Source organism: Ambystoma mexicanum, chromosome 1p (genome assembly GCF_040938575.1).
Source record: "Ambystoma mexicanum isolate Mex_15411 chromosome 1p, UKY_AmexF1_1, whole genome shotgun sequence".
Taxonomy (NCBI): domain Eukaryota; kingdom Metazoa; phylum Chordata; class Amphibia; order Caudata; family Ambystomatidae; genus Ambystoma; species Ambystoma mexicanum.
In genome coordinates, this window is record NC_090921.1 from 997,270,480 (window position 1) to 997,294,782 (window position 24,303).

Genomic DNA, 24,303 nt, shown 5'->3' on the forward strand with positions numbered 1-24,303 from the left:
ACGGCTTAAGGCTGTTCGGCAGCAAGGCAGATGAAAGTTTGAAGAAGTTGCAGACCTCTAAGGCGGCAGCTAAGTCTTAGTGCCTCCATACGACAACCTCAACAACACCCCCTACACAGGCTCATCTTCCTGGAGGGGTCGTCCTTTTCGTTTTTATTCCTCATTTGGAAAAGGAAGAGGACAAGCCAGTCAAAGAGGACAGAGGCAATTTCCTCAAGGGTGAGGAAAAGGTGCTAGATTAGCCCCAGCAGCGGCATCTGTCCCCTCAGCCGCTACTGCCTCAAAACCACTCTGAGGTTTTGAACAAGACACCGGTGGGAGGCAGGATCTCTCAGCATCTAAACGAATGGCAGGGCATTACTTCAGATGCTTGGGCACTAGAAACAGTGGTCCAGGGTTACTGCCTTCCTTTTCAGAAGAAACCTCCAGATCACCCTCCGGGATACAACTCTGTCAAAATTCAAAATCCGCTCCTGTTGCAGGAAATTTTAACCTTTCTCTCAACACGTGTTTCCCCACAGTCTTGTCTGTGGTTCATCAGGAGCGATACTATGTAGAAAAGAAAGTGTATAACAGGCATGGGTCCTATCCCTTGTCTATACATGATGACAACATCTTTTAGAGTCTATTTGATTTTTAGTTTAAGGATATGCCTTTTACCTGTTTAAAATACAGAACAGGCAATCTTTATAAATCTGACAGTCTGATCTATAACGGCAAGAGCCTTAAGGTTAAACATGCTGTATTTAATCCCAAAATGTGTTACCTTTGAGTTTATCTTTCTGCTACCGGTCTTTCCTTTTACACTTGGCCCATTTGGGGCTCCAAGTTGGCACAATTAAAGGATACTTGGCGGCTCTATCTATTTTTTAAGCGCTCCTCAGAAGAAGGGTCTTATTTCAAAATGCCCACAATTGTGCAGTTCCTGAAGGGACTCGCTAACGTGTACCCTCCAATACCCTTTCAGGTACCTGTATGGGATTTAAATTTTAGTTTTAAAGTTTCTCACATGTATTCCATTTAAACCCTTACATTCTTGCCCACTAAGGCTCCTTACTTTTAAAAACAATACTTCTAGTGGCAATTACATCAGCCCGCAGAGTGAGTGAGTTGCAGGCAATTTCTAGTAAGCCTCCTCACACCATCTTTCATAAGGATAAAGTTATTCTTGGGGTTAAACCCTCCTTTCTACCAAAAATTGTCTCTGACTTTTATCAGTCACAAAAAGTAACATTACCTTCTTTTTATCCTCTTCCTCATGCAAGTAAGGAGGAAGAAAGGTTACACAGACGGGACCCGAAAAAAGGGCTCTTAGTTTCTATATATCCGGATTGTCTAAATTTCGACAAGGTGACCAACTGTTTGTGGAATATACTGGACACAAATTGGGTTTAGCGGTAACAAAGCAAACATTGTCCAGATGGATAATTTTGGCAATCACTGAATGTTATAGGTTAGCTGCAAAAGATCCTCCAGATGGGCTAAGAGCTCATTCAACCAGGGACATGGCAACTTCAACAGCTCTTCAGAGGGGTGTCGCAGCGTAAGATATTTGTGCAGCAGCCACCTGGTCATCTATGCACACTTTTGTGAGGCATTACTCTCTAGTTTCTACATCATCACAAGGGAGTCCCTTTGCAAAAGCTGTACTTCATACAGTCCATAATTAATATTTCTGTTACTCCCTCCTCCAAATTCATGCTGCTTTGGGAGCCTATCTAAGATGAGGAATACGTGGGAGGACAGAATCCGTTCGAAGAACAAGTTACTTACCAACTGTAACGTTCTTTCGACTGGATGTTCCTCCCACATATTCCTCATCGACCCTCCCAACCTACCCCGCAGTACAGTTTACATGTCTTTACACTCAATGTTCCTTGAGGGCTTACGGTCTAAGGGGTAGGCCTTCTCTACGCATCTTTGAAAAATATACGAAAAAACAGAACTAAAGCCAACAGGCGTGGCTCAAGCCTTTTATTCTACCGATGATGTTAACGCTCGACAGCGGCCTCCGAGGGGCATCGACGCCACAACCTCGAGCACATCACCCTATGGTGGAGAACATTTTGTTCCTAAGCAGCAAAGCTGAAGATATTGATAATCTAAGATGAGGAATACGTGGGAGGAACATCCGGTCGAAGGAACGTTACAGTTGGTAAGTAACTTGTTGTTCTCGCACGAGGGTCAGGTTCTCCATCCGGATATCAGAACTCTCAAACTTCATGCATGGTTTCTGAAAGGCTGAGATGCAAAGATTGGGACCTCCCGCATGACGTAATGGAGGTTTTGCTTTCGGCTAGAAGGCCAGCAACCAAATCACTATACCGCTGCCGTTGGAACAAATTCTGCAGCTGGTGTAGAGATGAGAATATTTACCCTTTTTCATGCAACACACGACGGTACTATCTTTCCTACTACACTTGGGAAATTCAGGGCTACAAGTCAGCACAATTAAAGGTTATCTCGCCGCGCTATCAATTTTCAAACGCACGGCTGAGGAACCCTCATATTTTAAGATGCCTTTAGTCATTCCATTTCTGAAAGGGTGGACTGTCTATGCTCCAACTCCTTTTCAAGTTCCCCTGTCGGACTTAAATCTAGTTCTAAAATTTCTAATGGGCACTCCCTTTGAACCCCTCCATTCCCGCCCATTAAGATTTCTCATTCTCAAAACGGTTTTCCTAGTAGCTATCTTCTGCCAGAAGAGTGAGCGAACTACAAGCTTTATTTTGCAAACCTCCACATACTATTTTCCACAAGGATAAAGTAGTTCAAGTGAAGCCTAATTTCCTTCCATGGGTTGTCAGAATTTCATATTACACAGAAAATAACATTACCTCAATTCTACCCTCCTCCACATCCAAAGTGTGTTTTGAGTTTCTACATCAGCAGACTTGCAAGACTTGGGCAAAAAGACCATTGTTTGTGGGGTATGCAGGACATAAACTAGGCTTAGCCATCATCAAACAAAACCATATCAAGATGGATAATTTTAACTATCCTAGAATGCTATAAATTGGCAGGAAAAGACCCCCCTCAACATCTGAGGGCTTATTCAACCAGGGGTATCGTAGCTTTGTCAGCTCTCCATAGGGGAGTTCCAATAAAAGACATCTGTGCAGCTTCCACATGGTCTTCTGCACATACCTTTACCGGATTCTATCGTCTGGACTCCTGCACTAGCCAAGAAACTAAATTTGGAAAAGCTGTATTGCACTCTGTCCACACTTAAACATACTAATTTTTACTCCCGCCTCCTGTACACATTACTGTTTTGGGAGTCTATCATAGATAAGGAATATGTGGGAGGCCACAATCCATTCAAAGAACAAGTTACTTACCAACTGTAACATTCATTCGACTGGAAGTTCCTCCCATGTGTTCCTCATCTACCCTCCCATCCTTCCCCACAGTAAAACTTCACTTGTAGTTGCAGCCCACGCTCCCTCAAGAGTATTAACCATCTCATCCTGGACAAATCGAGCACTTCAAAACGGAGCTGAGCAACGGACGATGCGCGCGACTATTTATACCTATGATGACGTCGACCTGGATACGGAGGCCTCTGAGGTACTTCGACGTGCAGCGCCCTCTACTGAAAAAAAAATTCTGAGGCCAGCAAGCTGGAAATGAATATATCAAAGATAAGGAATACATAGGAGGAACATCCAGTCGAAACAATGTTACAGTTGGTAAGTAACTTGTTCGTCTTCATGACACATCAGTCTATAGCGGCCTGGTGGTATCAAAGACTCTTAGGGTTGATGGCATCTTGCATCCACCTAGTTCCCTTCGCAAGACTTCGGATGAGAACTATTCAATGGCACCTTGCTAGCAACTGGAACCAGCTGACTTTAAGAAGTCCTAATTTGGTAGAGCAATTCAGAAAATGTCCCTTTCAACCCCACTTACATCAAGTTGTACTTAACAGACTCGTAAGAGCACAGGTGGGGGGTGCTCATTGTCAAGACTTGACATCTCACGGTCTTGGGGCAATGCAGGAGAGGAAACGCCACATAAATGTTTTGAAGCTGAAAACAGTTTTCTATCCTCTAAATTCGTTTCTTCCCTCCGTTCAGGGAAAGGTGGTAAAATATGTTAGACAATACCACCGCAACACAGTGTTTCATTTGAACAAATGAGGAGGGACTCACTCCTTGTTTTGGTATTGGGCCAGGGAAAACCACCTTTTTCTGGTGGCGTCCCATCTAGAGGGAAAGAACGTCTCGGCGGACAAACTGAGCAGACTAGAGACCGCTCCACACAAATGGGAACTATAAGCATTGGTTGTGAGGATGTTCTTCCAGAAGTGGGGTCATCTGACGTTGGACCCTTTTACAACCCAATACAATGCCTTCTGGCCCCTATTTGCATCGAGTGGTGGGGGTCATGGTCATTCCTTGGGAGATGCTCTGCAGTTGGACTAGTCGAACAAGATGCTGTATGTGTTTCCTCCACTTCCCCTGATACACAAGACATTGATGAGGTTCAAAGTAACTGTGAATGCTACAGTGATCCTCGTAGTAGTGTTCTGGCCACGTCAGATTTTGTTTATGGATCTGCTGGATCCAGCAGGAGCAGAGAGTGTAGATATACCGGTGATGGAGAATCTTCTGACTCAGCAGAAGGGGCAGGTGCTTCACCCCCCCCTCAATTACTGAACTTGAAGGCTTGGTTCCTGAATACCTGATCATCACGCATTTACATCTGTCTGAACAGAATCTAAAGATCATGACTGCTTCCTTGAAAGCTTCTACAAGCAAACAATATTGAAGCAAATGCTTTGCGGTTTTGCCATTGGGCTTTGTATCGTAGTTTTAAATCCTTTGAAAGCTTCATGTGATGACGTGATGTCTTTTATGTCCTATCTGGTATCAACAGGAGTAAAAGTTGACACTTGTAAACATTTATAGGCAATAGGTGCTTATTTGAATAGAGAACCAAAATATTTTTCCTTTTCAAACAAGGCAATTCAGAGGTACTTTGAAGGCCTGCTTCGCTTACACTCACCCATGTGAAATCCTCCACCTCAGTGGGATCTCAATTTGGTTTTGTCAGCGTTAATGCACTGAACCTATGGGCTCTTGTGAGATTGATCTTTTAACTTGGAAGACAGCTTTTGTTTGGTAGCCATTACATCGGCTAGGAGAGCTTCAGACTCTGTCATCAAAGGAAAATGATCTGATTTTTCATAGGCATAAGGTAGATCTTCGTACATTGCCCTCCCTCTTACCTAAGGTGCGTGACAAATCCCAGGGTATTGTTGCTTCTCCCATTGGGAAAGCCCCTTCCTATAAGGCCAGGGAGGTGAGCCCGCTACCCAACAGTCCCCCTGGAGATGGCATTTAGTGGGTGGATCTCGTCCCATGGAGAGAAGCCCTCCATGGGACCAGTGATGATAGCCTTGGGAGAATGCAGTATTCACCCCCTCCATTTCTGTCACCTCTCTTCTATCATCCCACTCAGTCACTTGGGATCCCCCATACCTCTATATACCTCTGTAGAGAATAGGACTTCATTCACATCAATCACACTGGGACGAGGAAGAGTGAGGTTTACCTAGGTGGGGTGCATAAAATCACTGGCCCGCCCGAAGATCAACCAGAGAGCCAAAAGCCCACAACATAACCAAAATACGTGATACAGTTTGCTAGAGGCAGCCCTGGCGATAAAAAGCAAAGAAGGACTATGTAGCTTGTCAAGCCAGGCCTGGAGAAGGGAGGAATGATACACTGGTTCCGTGGCATGCAGGGCTCAAGTCGAGGGTACTGAAAGTGGAAGGCCCCCAAATTGCACTTAAACACTCCCAATAAGAGTCAAATAGGACACATCCGCGAAGGGAATGAGACCAAGACCAAGTGCGTTTGATAACCAAAAGCGTTTATCTAAAATAGGGTAAGCAAAAGCTACTTTCGTCATCAGTGACCGGGAGGCCTAGGGTGCACATCGAAAATGGGGATTGGTTGCTAAGGATTGGCGCCTATGGCCTCCATAGGCTCATAGCTTGGTGATTGGTGGAGGCTCGTGTGATGTTGTGATGCTGCTTGGGTCAATCTGTCAACTGGGCTCATCGGGCTGGCATGCAGGTCCAGACAGTTCTCAAAGTAATACAAGTCGAATTTTCTAACAACTTCTATCATTTGCCCTTATGGCCACTCATACTCATTCATCTATCTACTACAAATCATCTTGCTCTACAAATCTACAAAGCCATTAATCTAGCATCAAAAAAGAATAAGATGTATTGCTTAAATTAGTTATACCAGGTTAGAGGGTCAGGGTACCTTGACGGGTCTGCTGTTAGATCTTATTAGTGACCGGGTCAGCAATAAGTTATTGTGCTCTAAGGCATAGCTATTCAGAGGCCCATAGCTTAGAATAACAGATTCACTTGGAATGTTCGCCTGGCACATCAAATGGTAACACAGGAATACAGTATACATCACAAATAGACACCAGGTCATGAGCAGCGTATATCATAATGGTAGCGGGCTTTACAACGAGATAAGGGTCAGTTTATCCAAACATCATTAAATAGCCCCTTTGGGTCTTCGTAGCCTGGTGGGCTGAGGGGAGGGGAGTTGGGCCCATTTAAGATGCAACCTCATGATGCACGAAGAAACGGTATTCTTATAAACTTTGACACACATTCATTACAATAATATTATATCATCCATGGCATATTAATACTTAGTTATTACTAAACACTTCAAGGCATGTGGTTACTTTAAACTAAACTGAGGTAACTTGTGCTTACATGTGCAGTGTTATATTCGCATATACATTCTACTATTCTAACCTAGTTCTATCACACTTCTATATATAAATATACATTATGCTATTCTGTTACATTTCATACTTGTATTGTTATTGTTATTGTGCTTATACCGCGCCAAAGCCCGTAGGCATCCAGGCGCCGAGAGAGCAGAGTACAGTGAACAGACTACCGCAGGGGATTACTCTAATAAAAGAGATGCGTTTTCAATTGTTTTCGAAAAGCAATCTTGGTGGCAATACTCCATTATACATGTCTCGTGCAACAAAATGATATACTGTCATTTACTACAATTCTCTTAGCACTCCATATTCAGAGAAGCAGTTCATGAGCAACCCATTCTTAAATGCGTGGTTTTAAAATGGAATGTATTTTCACACATTGAGATGCAAGCAAACATTACACACTCGAGGGTTGCTATCAATTATTCAGGCATGTTCAAAGAGTATGGGGGTGGCATTCTTTATGGCCGGGGTCTGCATGTTGGGGGCAGATTTATAGAGACAAATGACTTTTTGCAGGCAGCCTTGAGCTGTGTCAGTGAGGTAAGTCAGAAGACAGAAGATACAGTGTGAAGTTTGTTTCATTCGCGCGGCCAGTCTCCCATGAGAACCGGACGGCTACAGGGATGACAGAGGGGAGGAGGTGGGGAGAGCTGCAGGCATATGTTGTAATTCCATGGCTGGTTCTGCCATGGTATGAAAACAAGATGGAGTCGGTGGGCACACAAAATGGAGTCTGGTTAGATTGTAGTCTGGGCTGTCCTCGGGGGGGGGGGGGGGGGGTGTGTCACAGTTCTCAGGGGTATTCCCGCGCGGGTGCTTTGGGCCAGGGCCCTGAACCCAAAGCAGCCGCATCAGGATTCACCCAGGAAGTGTGTGTTGCCTCGGAATGAATGGTGGGGGATCCGGGACCCCCTTCTCCCACACATTACATGCTGGGGGACGAAGTCCACCCACCTTTTTCACAGGATGGACTCAGTTCCCCCTCCCAGCTAAAATGAGAAACATTGAATGTCCTCTTTGAATGTATGAATTAACGCCATCCTCTGAGATCGAAACACAGTTGTCAGGTTTGCAGGCCGGACACTTCACCACTGCACTATATAACCTGATGAAGAATAACAAACAACTAAAGGTGAAATGTCCTATTTCGGTACTGCAAATCCCAGGGATGACACTTGTGTTGGTTCTTGGAGTTTGAAACATGCACATGTTTTAACGTTTTTAAAAACACTATTAAAAAAAAATCCTCTCTTGGTTTTGTGTGTGTGTTCTCATAGAAGGCAAATGCCATTCGTCCGCGGCAATTTGGGTGGTTATACAAAGCCAATTTAATGAAATGTGCATATTTCAACTTGATATGCTAATTTCTGGTGATGTCACATGACATTGCATTTGTTGATGAGTTCCCCCCCACTTTAATTTTTAGGACTTGACCCCTGGTGACATGACACTCATGGAGAAGAGGACGAAACGCTCTCAGGGAGGCACGAGTGTCTCCACTAGGTCTGTGGAGCAGGGCCTGGTCCAGTGACAAAGATAGAGGAAACCTGACCCGCAAAGCCAAATTAAGAAGCCGCGCAGTCAATGATGCGAAAGAGAGCCTACTGCTGCAGATCTGCCGAGAGGCTGATGCAGAGCACAGAAGCAACATCGAAGCCCCGCTGTCCTCTCAGGACAGACCAGAGACTGCAACATTACCCAAACGTCGGGAAAGGGTTGGGCTGGCTGGGGGCGACAGAGGGGTCAAACAGAGAAAACGGGCATGTGCCAATATCCCGGCAGACAGAATAGGACAATGAAATAACTATAAAAGCTGAAACAAACTTTAAGAAATATTCAGTGTGAAACAGTACCTGGAAGGAGAGTACACCAGGTCTGTTCAATTGGTCATCAAGTAAAGTAGAGACAGAGGTCCTGCACGAGCAACAAAGCGGGGGCTGGGACCCATATGAAGTCTCGGACGCACTGGCAGAACTGCATACCAGGGGCTGGGACCCACATGAAGTCGGGTGAGGCCCGCCAAAGCAGCACACAGGGGTCAAGGACCCACACAAGCCTGAAGAAGAATACAGTTACGGGGGCTGAGACCAAAAACAAGTCACGAGATCACGAGACAACCCAGAGGGGTCTGGGACTCATGTAAGAGCTAGAGAGGTGCATGAAGATAAAACAAGAGGTTGATGACCCACTGCCAAAAGAAGAGATACTTTCTGGAATTCTAAGATCTACAGTCAAGTCTGGCAGAATAGTGAACCAGACTTGAGGCGACAGTTGTGAGTTGAAGAAAGAACGTGGGCAGAGACTCCCCACTGTTACTTGGGAACTGTGTTTTGTGTTTTGGAAATCTACAGTCGAGTCTGGCCGGATAGTGAACCAGACTTTACACGACCTCTGATATTTGGGAACTATATTTTGTACTAGCTTGGAAGAACAGTTAAGATCAAGAACTTTTAAGTTCAAGAATCACTCCTTGTGTTTTCTCATCAAGAACTAAAGAATCAAATACATATCTAGAATGAGAGAAGACATACAGTTTTTCCTTAGAGTGTAAGGGACAGAAATAGGTTTGGACACAGGACTGTGGACATTTTATTTTACTGGACATCCTGACAGAGTCCTTAGCATGTTTGTTGAGCTAGGGCAAAGATAGGTTTTTCCTTTTCATTTACTTTTACAAATAAAAGTCAACCAGCCTGCCACCACTGTGTTAATCTTGTAGTTCTGCACTCTTACAGGTGGTATCGGAATTTCAGATGAACCAAGAGATTTTTCTTTCCAATTGTCCATCCCAGACCACATTCTTCACCAGCTGAGAAGGCCTTGCATAATCTGAATGTGTCAAGAACTCTAAAATTTTATTTGTAAGGAACCAAACCATTCAAAAAATCAGACCAACTGTTTGCCACTTATGGTGCTCTTTAAGCTGGTAATGAAGCTGCTAAAGCTTCAATTGCAAGGTGTGTTGTCTCATGTATCGCAAAAACATATGACTTGAAGGGCCTTTTGGCATGAGGCTCGCTCCACAAGAGCCATGGCAGCATCTGTAGCCTTCATTACTTTGCAATTTATTTGCTTGAATCTCTTAAATGCTGTCTCCTCCACCCTTACAATTTTTGACGCTATTTAGTACGGTCCCAACCAGTTGGGAAGGTGGGAGAGCATGACGACTGAGAAATGAAAAAATGACCTTCATGGTGATTCATGTTCTATTACTCCTTGCTCTCCCTCCTTCACAACACCCATGCAGCCATCTCTGGTAAAAGCCTATACTTGATCACAACCGCCAGTAGGCGAAATCAGGAAATGGGTGTGGACAGTTGGTGACGTAGGGGTGAAGGGTAGAGCTGGTGCGCATAGGGATACATGCATGTGAGATAGTCCCATCACGTCAAAGTTCTTAAAGGGGCAGCTATATTTTGAATCAGCTATTTCTGATTTGCCTGCGGATGCAGGTGTTCCCCCAACCAGCTGTGAAGGAAGGAGAGCAAGGACTAAGAGAACCTGAATCACCATGAAGGTAATTTCTTCTTATATTCTCTATAATCACTTCTACTGTGCATGCGATATAACCTTTAAACTGTTGGTTTAGGATATTGAAAGCTATTTTGGCAGTGGTTCTGTACGTGCCAACTGAGTCACCCTTTACTTTTTGGTATGCTACTTTCTGCACTCATAGAAACCTGGCTCAACGATGGGATTCCATGTTCATTTGCCAACAGACTTTTGTTCGAAGTAATTTCCGATGCTAAAAATACTTTTAAAAAAACATAAAACTTTATTTTTTTTAATTGTTGGGGGTCCCTACCCCAAACCCTCCCTTTCCCTATTCTTTTACCCCCAAACCCCTCTCCACCCATTTTAACCCTCCACCTTCCCCCATATATTTCGATGAGTTGTTTTCAAAGTATTTTGGCATCGGATATTACTTTAAAAAAAAGTCTGTTGAAAGAGAAAAAAAGAGGAGAAAGAGAAAAGAAGGGAAAAGAAAGGGGAAAAAAAAAACAAGAAGAGAAGAAAGAAACAAAACAAAAGGACACGGACAAACAGCCAGGCCACCACTGGTCCTGGAACGCCCTTTTCCCCCCCTGCTGACTCAAAGATATCCTCGACACTAGCCCTACGGGCTACAGGGCTCCCGACGTCCTTCCAAGGGGTATCCAGCAAAGGCCCCGACCCCCCACGAGGAGTTTGGACGGGGTGTGAGGCCCCCACCAGGTGACGGTGGGGCGTGTGCCCGCCCCCCCCCCCTACAACGTGCAACACTCTACAACTCCAGCTGGTGCCGGCCCGGGACGGGTCTGCCCCGTTGAGCGGTCCCTTGGCCCCGGGTGCCCCCCCGCAGACGTCCCCAGGAGAACGGCCTCACCCCCCCGCCAGGGACATTGAGGCCCAGACAGTGGACTACGGGAAGACACCCGATGAGCTGGCGGGAGTCCTTGCAGGTATATCGCTTCCAGGAGGGCAAAAAAGGCGACGAAGGCACAAGTCGGAAAAGAACCATGGCCCAGTCGGAAGACTCAGCCCCCTCCTCCTCAGCCATGGAAAGGGGCTTCGCCTCAATCTTACAAGAAATCAGAGACATGCGCACCGACATTGCACAGAAGTTTGAAAAAATTGACCAAAGGGTGGAAAATATCGAAGACAGATTGCACCAGGTCGAGATGCAGCAAACAACCTCGGCACCCCAAGAGATTCAACTCAACATGAGGCTAGAAGCCCTCGTAAAGAGGGACGAGGAGAGAGCCCGCCAGATGGACGATTTCGAAAACAGGGAGAGGAGGAACAACCTCGGGATTTTCGGAGTGCCCGAAATGGAGGGGGAAACGGAGAGGGACGTCACCAGAGCGGTGCAGGACATCATCACTCTCCTGTTTGCGGAGGAGATGACTACAGAGCCTACGTTCGACAGAGTGCACAGGGCGGTGGGCAGAGCGGGGGGCCCCTGTTCGATCCTGGCCCAATTCCACTACTACTCCGAAAAGACTAAAGTGCTGGAGGAGGCCAGGAAGGCCCGAGAAATCACCTATAATAATGCCCAGATTTCCATATACCAGGACCTCTCAGCATACACATTGTCTAAGCGGAGAATGTGCCGCCCCCTCACGCAGCTGCTAAAGGATAAAGGGATACGCTACAGATGGGGTTATCCCTTCTCCCTGACATTCGAATACATGGGCCAAAGATCGACCCTGATTACAGAAGGAGACATCCGTGGTGCGATCCAGGAATACGTGGTGGACACGAGCCCCCGGAGGGGCCCATCGGGCCCGGGGGGAGGTGGACCCGGTGACCCCGGCCCGTCGAGGGACAGGAGAAAGAGAACCGGGACGCGCAAATTCAGGAAAATGAACACCCCATCGCCAGCAAAAGAAGGCGGGCGGAACGATTCCGAGGACTGAGAACGGACTCGACCTGTTATGATCCAAAACGGCACTCGGAGGAGTCGGAGGTTCACTCTTTAACTGCATCCCCACGAACAGCAAGTATATGGGTCTCATAAAAAGGAATGCAGCCGTGGGAGGGTTGGGGGGGGGCTCAAGAGGAATAGCTTCATGGGCGATTAGCCTGGCCGCAGGGGGCAGGCTGGTGGTTCGGCCAAAAGCCAGTGCTGGCAGAACTATTTGGCTGGACGCCGGGGAGGGGGGAGAGGGGGTACACGAAAGTTGAGGGGGTTCAGTTTGGAGTTGGGGTTGGGGGGCAGTTGGGGTTGGGGGGCAGTTGGGGTTTCGTTTCATGCCCGCCGGGGTGGGAAGGGTGGGGGGAAGAGGGGAGTTCAGAGCACAATTCAAGGAGCATTCGGGAATGAGCATCACTGAGTCGTTGATCGTGAGGGAAGATTTCTTAAATTATGGCTGAGGGTCTGCCTGCCCTGGGTGTGGGCTCCCTCAATGTTCGGGGCTTAAATTCTCCCACAAAAAGATCCCTGGTTAGTAGGGAGTTCCGAAGAGCCAAGCTCGACATCCTCTTCTTGCAAGAGACCCACTGGCCTCTGAGGAAGGAACCCAAATTGAGGGGAGGTGGGATCGGGGAGGTCTTCAGCGCTTCCCACAAGGGCAAGAAACGAGGAGTGGCTATACTACTAGCTAGAGGAGTCAACTTCGAAAAAGAAACCATACTGAAAGACCCGGGGGGGCGATACCTGCTAGTCCCCACTCACCCTGGCGGTCATCTACGGTCCAAACGAAGGCCAAGCTCAGTTCTGGGAGGAGATGAGGGATAAACTAAAGCTGTTTGTTCACGGCACGGTGGTGGTGGGTGGGGATTTTAATATGGTCCTGGACCCAATCCGGGACAGGAAAAGAACAGGCCCCCAGATCCCTAGGGCAGCAGACGAAATCATGGCCCGAACTTTCCAGAGGGTCAATTCGGAATTAGGCTTGGTAGAGACGATCCCAACCCCCAGATCTGAGACCCCCTCCTTTACGTACTATTCAGCAATCCACACATCGTTTTCCAGAATAGATTACATCTTGGTGGATGAATCCCTGTTCCCATCTATATCTGGCTACAGGGTTGAGCCGGTCCCCTGGTCTGACCATGACCTAGTCAGGATTACGATAGCGAGGGAAGGGCTGAGTGACCGCGGGGGGAGATGGAAGTGCAATGACTTTCTACTAAAAGATGAGGTACTAGCGCAGGAGATATTAGAGGCCATCACTGAATTCTTTGAGTTTAACGACAATGGGGAGGTAGGACTACACACCCTTTGGGACGCCTTCAAGGCCACCTTGCGAGGAGTCCTGATCAAAATAGGAGCACGGGAAAAGAGGGTAAGGGCCGTCCAGGAAAGGCGCCTGAGGGAGAAAATTGCCCAATTTCAACCAGGGGGCTCCCCTGCGGAGCCCCTAGATGGCGACAGGATGGCCGCCCTGGCTGACTACAGGCTCCAGTTGAAGGAACTCCTCCTCCAAAAAACCGAAAGAAGTCTCCAGCTGGTCAGACAGAGGTACTATGAGAAGGGGGACAGGGCGGACAGGATCTTAGCCTGGAAGCTGCGAGAGGTCCAGAAGAGTAAAATGGTGAGAGCAGTTAAAAATGAGGAGGGGAAATTAGGCCATGATGCATCCCACATAGGAGAGGCATTCCGCAGATATTATGAAAAACTATACTCGTCTGAATATAATGGGGATGAGGAGGAAATCGAGGGGTTCCTAGATTCTATACAGATCCCAGCCCTTTCCAGGGAAATGGCGGCGGGGCTGCAGGGCCCGGTGACCGAGGATGAGGTGGAGCGAGTTATTAGCGGCATGAAGGGGGGGGTACCTCACCGGGTGAGGATGGCTACTCAGTAGCCTTCTACAAAAGGTTCCGTTCTACCCTGGCCCCGTATCTGGTAAAGGTGTTCAACGCAGTGCTGGAGGGAGGCTTTCTCCCGGACTCCATGATGGAGGCGATCATAGTGGTGCTCCCCAAGGATGGTAGGGACCCCTCGGAGTGTAACTCCTACCGCCCGATTTCTCTGTTGAATACTGACGTGAAGATCCTGGCCAAGGTGATTGGGAGGCGGATAGAGGGGGTCCTGCCGAAGCTAGTCCACAGAGACCAAGTGGGTTTCATAGGGGGTCGTCAGGGCTCAGACAACATTCGAAAAACTATAGATTTTATCCACCATGCACAGAGGGCGGACCTTAACGCGAGCGTCCTATCCTTGGACTCTGAAAAGGCGTTCGACAGGGTCGAATGGAGATTTATGGCACTCACCCTCCAGAGAATGGGCTTTGGGCCTCAAATCCGGGACTGGGTGGCTGCACTATACAGGGCCCCGAAGGCTAGGGTTCAGGTGAACGGCAGGCTATCGGATCCGTTCTCCCTCTCGCGGGGAACCAGGCAGGGATGTCCGCTTTCCCCCTTAATTTACGTTCTTGCAATGGAACCCCTGGCCATCGCAATCAGAGCTCATAGAGATATCAAGGGGATCAAGAGAGGTGAGGTGGAATTTAAGCTATCCCTGTTCGCAGATGATATCCTGGCCTACCTGGTAGACCCGCGGCTTTCGCTCCCCCCCCCCCCCCTCTTGTCTCTGATGGCCACATTTGGGCGCTTCACAGGGCTCAAAATTAACGCATCCAAATCGGTCCTCCTCCCCATGAGAACACTAGACCCAGGTTTGGACTCCCTGGACAGGTTGGAGGGGATAACAGTGGGGAAAGCCGCCATCCGATACCTAGGTGTTCTCCTCCCCAGGGACCTTTCCAATCTTGCCCCTATTAATTACGACCCCGTGATGGTGGGGATCACGGCAGACCTGAGGAGATGGAGCTCCATGATCCTGTCCTGGTACGGCCGTATGACGGCAGTCAAGATGAACATTCTTCCACGGTTGTTGTATCTCTTTACCTCTCTTCCCGCGGTCGTCCCTGACCAGACCTTCAGGGTCCTCCAAAACGCGGTCCGCGAGTTTATATGGCAGGGTAGGACACCGAGAACCGCCAAAACTGTCCTGACTTTACCCAGGGAGGAGGGAGGGTTCAGGTTGCCAGATTTCCAACTCTACTATCGCGCCGCCCAGTTACGTGTCCTCCTGGAGCATATGAAAGAGGGGCTGGGCACATACTGGTCCTATCTGGAAGACCTGGATACCCATCCACTAAAGGTCCGGGACCTTTTATGGGCCCCACGAAAATTTATCTCGAACAGACTGAAGTCCCACCCGACATTAGGCGTTCTATGGGCAATCTGGCGGGAGGGCCCCCCAGACAGCACACTTAACGTCATGGCCGTCCCCAATGTCCTCTCTATGGAGCCAACCCCTCAAGCTGGGCAGCAGGGGGTTCCGCTGTGCACAGTCCTGGTCCGACTCTGGGATGGAATGGGCAGGGCAGATGTTCAGGGAGGGAGAATTCCTAACGTACGAGGAACTGAGGGACGCTCTTGGTCAGGGGTCACTATCCATCTTCGAATATCTCCGCTTGAAGGGCATCCTATGTGACCAGGCATGAGGCCAAGACTTGAAGAGACAACTGACCCCCTTTGAGAAATTTCTTGATACAGCGTCTTCTAGGAAGGGGGCGGTTTCAGGGGTGTATAAAATTTTGAACACTGTCAATTTGGGGGAGAGGAGGCGGTTCCGCTCTTTTTGGAACGAGTTGGCAGGGGAAGAGATCTCAGGACGCCTGGTCCAGGATCTTTAAAATAGCCTTCCACGGGAATTTATTTACCGCGGATATGGAACATAATCTTAAAATCCTCCAGGGATGGCACAGAGACCCTGCAAAGTTGTCAGAAATGTTCCCAGGTGTTTCCCCAACATGCCCAAGGGGTTGCGACCAGGTTGGTTCGAGGGCACACATGTGGTGGCACTGCCCGAAGGTACAGGTATATTGGGAGGAGGTAAGGGGCTGGATCGCTGAAATCTCGGAGGACGTGCTCCCCCTGAACCCTCTGACCATGCTGCTGGGCCTCCTCCCAGAGGACACGGACACAATGAGGTACCCTAGAATGTGGGAAACAATGCTACGAGCGGGCAGGGTCGCCCTCGCCCAAAAGTGGAAGAAGGTCAAAAACATGTTCTTGATGGACAAACTGACGGCAATGGTGAACAATGACTCGGCCTCCTTCCAAGCGAACTGGTACGGGGTGCAACAGATTTGGGGATGGGATGTCCATTGATCCGTATCAAGGAACTGGGAAGGGTGTGGGTGCCCAGGGCCCGGGAACCGGCAGAGAGAAAACAGCCTAACTAGAAGTCAACGCTCAAGCTCGCTTCCAAGCTCCAGACTAAGAAAGCTAGTTTTTCAAAGCCCCGATGTGGGTTTTTTTTTTTTTTTCTTGGGGGGGTGGGATTGCATTGGGGTGGTGGGGGTGGGAGGGCGTTGGCCCTCTGGCCTGTTTCTTGATTTCATGTGAATGCGTTTGGTGCCCCAAAGTTTGTTTATGAAAATGTTAATAAAACCAAAGTTCAAAAAAAAAAAAAGTCTGTTGGCAAATGAATGCGATACCCAACGATAGGAGAGCAATTACATGTCAACCGTGGCAACACCAGCATTTCTCTGTCCATGGCCCCCACCATCCATAATGCAAAATTTGCTGATGATTTCTGAGATATGTTTTACTATCAATGCTGTATCCACAAAACAAATACTAGCAAGAAGGCATTTTAACGTTTGAATAGAAAACCCTGATGCAACAGTCACCAACCAATTATTAGCCAAGCTTGATACCCGGGGATTAACTCCATAAGTAATTGATTAAAAGCCCATGTTTGGCCACTTGCTTTGCTGCTTTCACTGTGAAGAGACCTAAATGCGAAATGGCAGATGATACCCAGTATGTCACTATTTTTTTCCACTTAGGGTAGACTAGTGTCCAAGCCCACAGCACTACAGCTGAAAGACAAGGCCCATCAATTAGAGCAGGAGCAGAAGTGGCCATCTTGCACAGGATTGTCAGCGATAGGTGCTGGAATTCAAAGGGCACTGTTGTGCAGATGTGAGCAGGAGGACTGTGAGAATCCCTGGAAGCTAGGTCAAGTTGGTTAGTCAGTGGATGATGGACACTGATCAGCTCAGAGTCAACGAGGACAGGAGTCAAATCCTTGCATCCAGACCATGAGAGTCCAGGGCAACACAAATAAGATGTGGTAAAAGCAGAAGAAAGATACTAGCTTCTAGGGCTAAGTGAAGCCACTTGAGGTGTCCTTATGAGAGGATCCACAGAGGAAGTAACACCCATAACTGTAACATAATTTGATCAATTGGCAGTTTCCAGAAGCAGGAGAAAGAAGCTTTGGTGAATACCCTGTAATAGCAGAGCCGTGTTGGGGGCCAAATCCCAGGAAAATGACCTACTCACAAAGTAGAGACTAAGGAAAATCTAGCTGGCAAGTGGCAAATCACTGCTATAATGGGGCGCCCTAGGAGGGACCACCATACCATGTTTGGTTTCTGGGAGTGGAAAATACTCCCGCTAAACATGGAATTATATCTCCGATTCTGATCCATGCACATGTTGCATGTCCTATTTAGGGTCCTTTCCTCTAGCCTTGCACGCTGTGCAGTAAGTCGAGGTGATCAGTAGAAAGGAGGCCGAGATACTGCCACTGCATCGACAATACGATTGACCCATTGACTTGGTAGATGGAGCCAAGAATCTGTGCGGGAATGTTTACATGCTCACAGAAGCGGAACACAAATTGCTCTGTGAATACCTCTACTTTAATTTGAAGAATGGGTTCATACAGCACTCGAAGTCTCCCGCTGCTCAACCTTATTCTTTGTCTCCAAACAGGAAGGTGACCTGAAGCCTTGTATGGACTACCGCATCCTTAATGAAATCATGTTTAAAAACTAATTTCATTTACCTGATTTCCTCTGCTCTGATCAACACCTTGCTGGATCAGGTCTGTTTGGCAAAAGTGTTCACTAAGTTGGACCTGAGGGGCTCTTACAACCTCGTCCGCCTGAGATGAGTGGAAGACGGCTTTTTGAGTATCCTTTGATGCCCTTTAGTCTTTGCAATGCTACAGCCACCTTTCAACACTTCGTAAATTACATCTTTTGGGATGTCATAGATCAATACGTGGTGATATACCTCAACGATTTCCTGATCTATTCCGAGGACCTGGACTCTCATCTCAAACATGTCATCTGTTCTACAGATCTTGGGTCTACACCAGTCATATGCCAAATTGGGGAAAGGCATTTTCCCTACTCAGTGCTTTGAGTTTCTGGGGTTTGTGCCAAGTCCTCACGGTGTCTCTAGGAACCAGCAGAAGTTAAAGGCAGTACTGGATTGGTCGATTTCTCCCCCCCCCCCTGTATGCTGGAGGCCTTATAAGAGTACCTTGGGGTTCCTAAATTTTTATCACCGTTTTGTCTCGGGGTTCTCGTCTTTGGTAGAATCCCTTACATGGCTCACAAAGACTTCTGTTCTATTGGACCACAGTAGCCCAGCAGCCCTTTGAGAAACTGAAGCAGGCATTCACTACAGCCCCTGTGGAACACACTTACCCTTTATGGCATCTACATGGAAGCAGATTCCTACTATTGCTAAAGGCTCTGTGCTTTCTCAAATGTGTTTCGCCATCGAAAAGGTTCCATCCTGTCACTGTCTTCTTCAGAAAGCTCACTCACAGGGATCAGAATTATACGGGCAGGGAGCTATTGGCCATCAAGGCGGCCTTAGAGGAGAGGAGATATCAATATCTCTTGGCCTTACAAACTACACAGTGTTCCAATGGCAAATGGGCCAGGTGACATTTATTCTTTGTGGGGGTATCACACTTTGGTCACATATCTTTCAGCAGCACTGCATACAAAAGCAGATGCTTTATCACATCAAGAAGGAGATGAATACAGACCAGAGAACCCAAACTGCATATCCTAGCCCCAGGCCAAGTGCTATATATATGTGCTACAACTACCAGCTCCTTGGAAGATTGAACTGGTGGCTTGTGACATATTGTCCTATCAAGGAAATTGTATGTACCTACATAGTAAAGAGTCCAGACGAGAGGCACTGGAATGGTGCCATGACACACAGGTTGCTGGGCAGCAGGGAATCAACAAGACTACCCAGCTGCTGAAAAGATGGTGCTGGTGGTCCATCCATGGCATGATGTGGCAGACTGTGTGTACCTGTGCCGTCTGTGCCAAGCTTAAAACCCTATGGGGAAATCTGTAGGCTTGTTACAACTGTTTACTATACCACGGCACACTCAAAGTATTGATTTCCTCATTGAATTACTGCCTACTTAAGGCCATGACTGCATTCGACTGGTTATCTTTTCTTTTACCAAGATGGCCCACTTTGTCCCCTGTAATGGCATTCCTACGGCCCACACGTTTTGCCGATCTGATGTTACAGCACGTCTTCTGTCTTGATATCGGAGGAGGACAGTTCACTTGCCACTACTGGTGTTTCACATGGCTCCTGTGAACAGACGTCTGTCTGTCCTCCAGTTACCACCCACAGACAGATGGTCAGACTGAGTGGCTCTATTAAGAACTGGAACAGTAGTTACGGTGCTGTTGTTTGCAATACCCTGACTCCTGGGTTGCCCTATTGCCCACCGCAGAGTTTACGATTAACAATGCCCCTATTGTGTCGACTGTGCAGTCCCCTTTCTTTGCTACCTACAGTCTGCACCCAAGAATGTTGCCCATGACCATGCCCGTTTCCGGTTCCAACCCTACGGCCATTCATTACATGGCAGACATTCAACAGACACATCAGTCGGTGCGCCGACACTCGCTTGTTGCTCAGGAAGCCAGTAAATCACAGGCTGCTGAGCATCAAACATCAGGACCTGGGTATGGTGTGGGAGATGAGATGTGGTTGTTCACAAAGCACCTACACATCCCCAGCTCTGGCAAATAGTTGCCCTGGTTTGCAGGCCCGTATGTTATTCAGTGAGTTATGAATCCAGTGGCTGATGCCCTGCCCCTACCTCCAGGTTGGCATGTAAATCCAGTGTTGCACATCTCCATAGTTAAATCTTTCCGCCCTGCGTCATGTTTACGGTCAAGGTCCTTGCCGGTGCAGGCAGACAGCCATATGGAATACGAGTTAGAAGCGTATCTGGAGTCATGCTATTGACATTCCCGTTTGCATTACCTGGTTAACTGGAAAGAGTCTGGACAGGAAGAGCATTCCTGGTAGCCTGCAGATCATGTTCATATCCCTAATCTTTGTCTGTTTCCATCAGTCTTTTCCTCGCAAACCACTGTCAATGACTGCCCTGTCCGGCGGCATCAGTTCCGGTGCCCTTAGTGTTGCCACCATACCGTGTTTGGTTTCCGGGAGTAGAGAATGCTCCCACTGAGCAGGAGGCAGTCTCCCGTGGTCGCGATGCATGCACATGTTGCACGTTCTATTTAAGGTCCTTTCTTCTAGCCTTCCACGCACCTCAATAGGCACAGATTGTTTGAGTCGGACAATCTCCTGGCTTCCTTCTGAACTATTTTGCGCTGAGGCTGCACTGTGGAGCTAGCTACAAACATTCCAGCTGGACTTCTCTTTTGTCCTTGGTGCTTGTGTGGACCTCATGTCTTTCTGGGCTGGACCCTCTAGACTCTCTTTGGAACTTGGATTTCCTCATCTTCCCCTGGATTCCTTATGCCTCCTGCTATGGAACTGTCCCTGGAGGAACCATCCTCACGCTATCTGGTGAGTTATCGTGTTGGTGGGTTTGGAATTTTATAACTCCTGTACTTGGCTCTCCAGGATCTTCCTTGAACTGGACCCATGACAGGTACTGTTTCTGTGTAAACACTTGAGAGACTGTGGGGCTGGAAAGATCCTATTCGATATTTTTCTCTAACCCTCTATCTGTGTTCATTTCTACAGCTGGGTGGACTGGCCTACAGGGAACTGTAGAGATTTCCCAGTAGGCCTTTGCACCCTGGGCCGCTTTTGTGTGGTTACCTATTTTATTTACACATTTTCTTATGGGAAACGGGTGGAGCTTGCTTATACTGTGTAATATGGGGCCACTTTGAACATTATTTCCAGGGCCTTTTTTGGTTCCCAGTCCACCCTTGCTTCGGGGATTAGAAACTGGTCCAGTTAGTGAGCAGAGTTGCCATCCTCCTCCCCACATTTCACGTCACACTCTCATTCAGGCACAAATCCGAATTCCTGGCAGGCAGGTACTGAGTACGGCGGTTCATGAGAGCTGGCTATTGGACACCCCTCCCTAACAGCTTCATGCTGGCACTTGGGGTTGGAGTTTCTAGAGCATATCCAGAAAGTGAAGTTGCAAAGAAATGTTGCAGTTTGAAATATATCAGGAATGTTGGATTGAATTCAGCAGGAGCTTCTGACCCTCGCATTCCCAAGTGAGTGTCTGGTCTGTTACAGGTGGACTTCAGTTTCTTTCCAGACACTCTCAAGGGAAAGTGCACAAAGTAATAAACTCTAGAACAGGGGTCTGCAACATTTTACCAGATGTTTTGAAGTACAACTCCCATCTGCCCTAGCTAGCATAGTCATTGGTCAGGGATCATGGGAATCCTAGTCCAAACCATCTGGAGGGCCACAGGTTTACGACCACTGCTCTAGAAGCCCACCCCTCATTTTAGTAGCCCTGCAGTGGGAGAACAGCAACTTCAATCGCCGTTCAAATCTCCCTATTGATACTCCCAAGAGATAGCTCTCCTCTCCTAGAACCGGTGGTTGCCTGGATACCCCTGCGGAAAGACCAACAATGAAAAAATATATAATCTAAAAGGAAAGATTGCTTGCTTTCTGTTGGAATTATTTGCACCAGAATCTCACTGTTGAGTTCATGTAAACTGTGAGACATTTCTTAAGGCTATCTCTATCAAAATAACCTTTTCCCCCGCAGATTAATTATCTTGAACCTTACAGGTTTTTTTCTTTTTGAAAACTACTCCTGAGCCATGCTTTCAGGTATTACTAAATTTCTTATGCAGAAGAGCTCCAATGCTGAGCTCATTCAAAAAATGTTCCCTCCTTCTAAATAATGTTTAACACCAGTCTTGGTCTTGGCTCTCTTGTATTCTTCTTAGTTTTGAGTTTGTCAAAAAATAACAATGACGGTGAAAGCTATAAGCAACTCCTTTCTGTAACCCACAAATACCATGCAGACAGAAAAGGAAGCGTCTCCGAAAAAAAGTCCAGTAATGCGCAAGCGCAGCAGGTATTATTATTATTACATTTTTATACCGCACACAATGCCCATAGGCCTCAGTGCGCTCACAAACAGAGCAATCCACATAACACAGGCAGAGCATCAAGAATTGGCCAAAAATCAAGAATCCAAATAAGCAGCCACATAGAAAAAAAAAGATTTTAATAGCTTTCTTGAAGCCAGCCAAACAAGTGTCTGTGCACCAATATCAAAACAGGCACCCCAACTTTCTTCAATTTAAAATGAGGCACAAAATGTTTGCCAAGACCGCTGGAAAGTATAGACCGCAGAATGGGGGCCTTCTAAAGCTGCTGTGTAAAATAGGCAGGTGCTTGGTTCGCAAAACACTTATGAATAAGGGACAAGATCTTATGAGAGATTTGGTGGTGGACCGGTAACCAATGCAGAGATCTCCTAGCCTGCGTAACATGATCTGCTCTAGTCAACTCACACACAGCTCTAACTGACCCATTTTGGGCCACTTTTAGGGTCTTAAGGTTACCCTTCGCTGTGCCCACTAGGAGGCTATTACAGTAGTTGATTCTAGAATTCACCAGAGTCGTAGCCAACATAGAAATGTTATCTATAGATAGATAAGGCTTGATATGCCTAATCAGCTTAATTTATTAAGCACATGCGGTCTTAGTGTGAAGAACATGTTGCTTTGTAGAAAGGCTTCAGACCCCAAAGGTCTATTTGGACTGAAGCAGGGGCTGACCTGGATACTACAGTCAGCAATCATATAAACTGCATGTACTCAGAGTCCAGCCTTTTAATACCTTGGCTTGAGCCCACCAGCATAAGCTGTCTTACTGTCATTGAGGGTCAATGAGTTAAGAGGCCATCCATACCCGAATCAGCCTATATAGCTGATTGGCCCGATCTGCATCATCCTCGTATTCTCCTGTAAGCTCAAAGAATACCTGGGTCTCGTCGGCATTATTGGTATAACCAATGCCAGCGGCACCCAGGAAATCAAAAAGAGGGCAGATTTAAACGTTAAACAATATGAGAGAAAGGCACGCTCCCTGTGGCACACCACAAGTCAACAGCTCAAGAGGCGACTGGAACTCTTGCCACTCTAGATTGGCGTGAACCCAGTAATGAAGCCAGACAAGAAATAGCCAGATCATAACAATTCATGCACCTTCTCAATCTTTCAGGTAAGAGGTCATGTTCCACCAAATCAAATGGCGCTTGAAAGATCCAGCAACATAAGTAAAGCAACATAACCATTATCAACAATTTTAGCAAGATTGGCTCATATATGCAGCATAGCAGTCTGTTTCATGATGAGCCTGAAAGCCTGATTGACGGGCACTCAACCTATATTTCTCTATATGCTCTTTAAACTGTAGATGGGCCATTCTGTCAAGAAGTTTTAATAAAAAAGAAACCTTGGTGATGGGGCGATAATTGCCCACAACCACTGGATCTAAAGATTCTTTTATCAGGATAGGGGATATCCAAACCTCTTTGACGTCGCAACCATAGCTGTAGAAAAGGAAGAGTTGACAATGCTAGTAAGTAGTCGAGCTATATGATCTATAGAATCCTTAATTATGCTAGCTGGACATACATCACTCGGACAGACAGATGGTTTCAGCCCCTTCACAACCCTTATGATGTCAGTATCCATTAATCTGCTCATAACAGAACTCAGGGGGCCACTTAGGTGGAGCCATCCAGATGTTATCATTTAGAGGATAAATAGCCGAACTGACAGAACTCTCGAGGCAGGCATTAATTGTTGTTCGATGTTTTATTTTTGTAGCAAAGCCCTTTTGAATCTCAGTACACCAGGCATTTTTCTTATGTGTCACAGGACTCCCAATCTTCATACCCTCTAATTCTCTTAAAATGACAAATTATTCTTTCTGACTAGATTTGGCACTATGTATCCTAAATATCAATTCTGATTCGCTTGGCCG

At 47.1% G+C, this 24,303-nt stretch overlaps 1 protein-coding gene across 1 annotated transcript in view; it reads left to right on the forward strand.

Annotated features, from left to right (window-relative positions):
• The window catches only part of HYDIN (HYDIN axonemal central pair apparatus protein), a 3,273,799-nt gene that overhangs the window by 551,772 nt on the left and 2,697,724 nt on the right, over positions 1–24,303 (forward strand). The gene's annotated exons all lie outside the window — the stretch shown is intronic.